The 4,164-nt window shown below is 35.8% G+C and overlaps 1 long non-coding RNA gene across 1 annotated transcript; it reads right to left on the reverse strand.

Moving 5' to 3' along the window:
- Positions 1–1,801: 1,801 nt before the first annotated feature.
- Positions 1,802–3,766, reverse strand: LOC138694858 (uncharacterized). The gene is made up of 3 exons (XR_011331021.1): positions 3,680–3,766; positions 2,841–2,942; positions 1,802–2,057 (listed from the first exon to the last, which is right to left on the reverse strand). It is a non-coding gene; the product is annotated as an uncharacterized lncRNA (long non-coding RNA).
- Positions 3,767–4,164: the final 398 nt, after the last annotated feature.

Genomic DNA, 4,164 nt, shown 5'->3' on the forward strand with positions numbered 1-4,164 from the left:
CCTCAAGTAGTGTGGCAAAGGATTGTTTTGGTATCAGAAATGTCCACTTTCGATTCAAAATGCTTTCGTCCTAATGATTCCTTCTTTTTCATTGCTTGTATTTGTTTTAAATTGTAAGACAAATGGTATTTACTGTATGTCTGATATTGGGATCCATTTTTTTGCTGTACTACGATAATATCAAGGTTGTTTAATTTTAATTGTCGTAATTTGTCTTACCTGTAGGTCATTAAATTCATGGAGATTGTGACAGTAAAAGTGAATTCTATGTAAAGATTAATTTTTGGTCCTATGGAATATATCTGTTTATGGTAACAATGATTATTAGAGGAGAAAAATTGTTCTGGCGCCGGTGATCGAACCCGGGTTTTATGTACCAAGTGCTCTAACCACTGAGCTACGCGAAAGTTCAATCCACAGCATCGGATCAAATCCCTCTCCTCTAGTGTTTCTCTCTTTGTGGCCTGTCTCCAAGTTCGACATATATGTTGACATAATATATATTGTCAACTGCCATTATACAAGGAGCGCACTGAATAGAATAACTCGGTGGCTGGGATTCCACACCATTATGCACTGTTGGGCGAAGAATCTATGTAGAGATTAATTTTTAGTCCTACAGAATATATCTGTTGTGGTAACAGTGGTTATTAGAGGAGAAACAATCGTTCCGTCGGTGGGGATCGAACCCGGGTTCTTGGTTCTACGTACCAACTGCTCTAACCACTGAGTTATGCTAAAGTTCAATCCACAGCACCGGATCGAATCCCTCTCCTCTAGTCTCTTTTCCTTTGTGGACCGACTCCAAGTTCAACATATATGTTGACATATATTCTGTAAAACCAAAAATTAATCTTTATGCAGATTTTACGCTCAACAGTGCATAATAGTGTGGAATCCCAGCTATACTGTATTTTATTTCATGGAGTGCAGAGAAAGGACTTTGCTGACAGACCTTCTACCGACCCCCTACTAATTGGTTCTCATAAATGTCTTCCTTACTCTGACGGAAATCTTGTCTTCTCCTGTCGGTAACTAATCACAACCCTCATTCAGAAGAATCTACGTGGAGGCAGAGTTGTCACATCTTTTCCGAATCCCAAGAATCCCGTCAGTCCCATTTCGAGGGTCACCAGGTTTGTGGCAACTGTGCAATGTTGGGACTAGGGGACAGGATGGAATTGTCAGAGGTGTTTGTGTAGGAAGTCATAAATCTGTAAGTGGAGCCACCGAACTGCACTCCTTGAAATAAAATAGAGTATACCAACTCAATTGAGTGCGCTCCTTGTATGATGGCAGTTGACTTAATATAATATGTCAACATATATGTCGAACATGGAGTAAGGCCACAAAGGGAAAAACACTGGATTAGGGGGATTCGATCTGGTGCTGTGGATTGAACTTCAGTGGTTAGAGCACTTGGTATGTAGAACCAAGGACCCGGGTTCGATCCCCGGTGCTGGAACAAATTTTTCTCTTCTATTAACCATTAAAAGTCAATTGCAATAATACTACTGCAAATATGATCAATCAGTTTAAGAATTATGGAAAATTTAAGTATCTGGTACTGGGAGACCTTATCCAAGAATTTTAACTTCAATTGTTTAAAAGCCAAAAATTGTTTAAAATTAAATATGCAGGCGCAGTTTCCAGACATTCCTGTTGATTTCTGAAATTCTTTATAGATTGTACTTTAACCGTTGATAATGAGGACGTGTCTGGGAAAATGAGGACAAATGGTAATCCTAGTTGTAGAGAGTTGGGTATTCTCTTCAACCAAACAAAATGCATTTCTTCAAAATGAGTGTTTTATGAACTTTATTATTTATTTCATTCAAAGAGAACAGAGAGAAACCAGAACATTCAGAGAGTTTTAGAGATTTAGGGAAGGCGTAGAAGTTGCACTAGTAGTCGCACACTGCATCGGAGTCCCTGGTTCGTTTCCTGCTGCTCCATTATCTGCCATGCAATGTGGCGTGATTCAATCGGGATAACTGCGATGAGCGGGAGGATAGAAAGGGGGAACTCCTCTACATCTTGGTGCATAGGGATATCTCCTGCAAATAATGATGATAATTTATTATTTATATTGATATGTTAGCCAATGGTTATAAAGTTTAGTAAATGTATCAAATTTATTGCTGCAGTTTTAATGCATTTGGAAAACAGGGGAAAGAGATTTAGAATTTCTGTTGTAAAACATGATTGTGATTTCTCGTGCTTTTCGTGGGAACACGAAAGTTAGCATTGTTCGTGAAATATTCACAGATTGTCGCCATTAAAGACCTTGAATAAAAATAAGAAATCAATATCTTTGCTTCTGGAATATAAACTGATATTTTAAATCACGTGTTTTTTTTTTTCCTCATGTGAAAATTGTTTTCGAATTCACTGTATAGAACTCTGTACGGACATAACGATATGAATTTTCGTTGAATATATTTTAATTTAGCCACACAATTTTGTAATAGAATTCTAGATTACAAAAGCATATTCCATTTCTGATATGATTTATGTAAAATATGGGTAAGATGCATTAGACGTAGAAAAGAATGTTACTGGCCATATCAGACCCAGAATTCTGATTGCATCATTATTATATACTGTATGAAATCTGAACGCTTGTGAAAATGTATTTTACTGTTAAAGACTACTTAAGGGGATATGAATATTCGGCTTCCCTGGCAAACAGCATGCTGCCAACTGCCATGTGCGGTCGCACACTCACAGATAACGTCTATTTGAAGGCTACTATTCTAAATGCTGAGACAAACTTAATTTTTCTGCTTTCCAAATTATTCTCTTGTTAACTTCTTGTGAAAAGTTAATCACAACCTTACCTGCAGTCAATAACCTGTGCTTCTGCCGTTGCTATAAGATACAGCATCACGACTACAGAGAGCAGCAGCGGCAGGAAGAGGGCACACTTTCCAGACATGACGCTGCAATAGATGTTGTATGCCATTATTACAGGAGAGCTGAAATTACATACCTGTTGCACTGTTCGCTATCGACGATGCTATTGTGTAAAACACTTTGGAATTGTAAAGTGTGGAAAAACATAATTAGAAGTGCTAAATGACTCATTTGTTCCGAAATTTTTTGTCGACGTATTCACACTTACATGGGCATTTCTTTTTTCCTAGGATGCGATGTTAAGTTTCACATCCCACATCATCATTTACTTAAACATGGTTTAAGCTTTGACTATGATTAAAATAATATGACCTGAAGTTAATGCAATTTTATTACTATTCTACTTTTCTAATCTGTCACTAAATTATCTATAAAATATAACAAATCTCAACCAGTTAACTTGCCTCGGATTTGAGGCCAGAGACGTTTGTTTCATGGGCAGACTTGCTAACTTTCATTCCACAGATGTGGACCTTATTCTTAAAAACACACTCCGTTTCTTTTCCAATAGTTCCAAGCAAAGATTTTGAAAAGCTGATATTCTGAAGATTGGTCTTGTTAGATTTCTAAAAGTACTAGATATAGTACTTTACAAATTGAGCTACAGTACTGTAATATTACTGTTAATAATATTGATATTTTGGTACAAGAATATTATTTCCGTGAACCTGGAATATGTCCCATTGTTTAAGTTCATTACTGATTTAATAAATATGTCATGTTTGCATAGAATTAACATTTCTCTATTATTCTTATTGCTTACCTTTCTGTTCCCGGAAGGTATTGCTGAAAATACAGTAGGTTTCTGTACGTCTAATGTTGTATTAACCTTCCACCTCCTCTATTTATACCTCATACTCGTCAGAAATTTCATCTTCTGGTAATAAAATTTATCAGTTAGAACATTATTTCTAGTAGATTAACAGAAAATCTGAAACTATATTAACAATAAATCTGAAACTTTATGTGTGTCCAGGGCTGTATTTTAGATTTTTTGTGCTCCGGGCCATTAAAAATGCTGCCCCTTAATCATAAGATCTAACGATCTATGAAAATTTAATCTAAACGATGTCATAATTGAATACGGGTAATCAATATTCAGATGAGGGTATTAAAGAAGAGGAAATTATACACAGCAAATAAAATTAAATGTAACTTTTAAGTGTCAATAATGATCGTGCAATACCTCTAGCAATAATGTCTTTTTTTTTTTTTTTTTTTTTTTTTTTTTATTATGTGTCTCAGTGA

Source organism: Periplaneta americana, chromosome 2 (assembly GCF_040183065.1).
Source record: "Periplaneta americana isolate PAMFEO1 chromosome 2, P.americana_PAMFEO1_priV1, whole genome shotgun sequence".
NCBI classification, from domain to species: Eukaryota; Metazoa; Arthropoda; class Insecta; order Blattodea; family Blattidae; genus Periplaneta; species Periplaneta americana.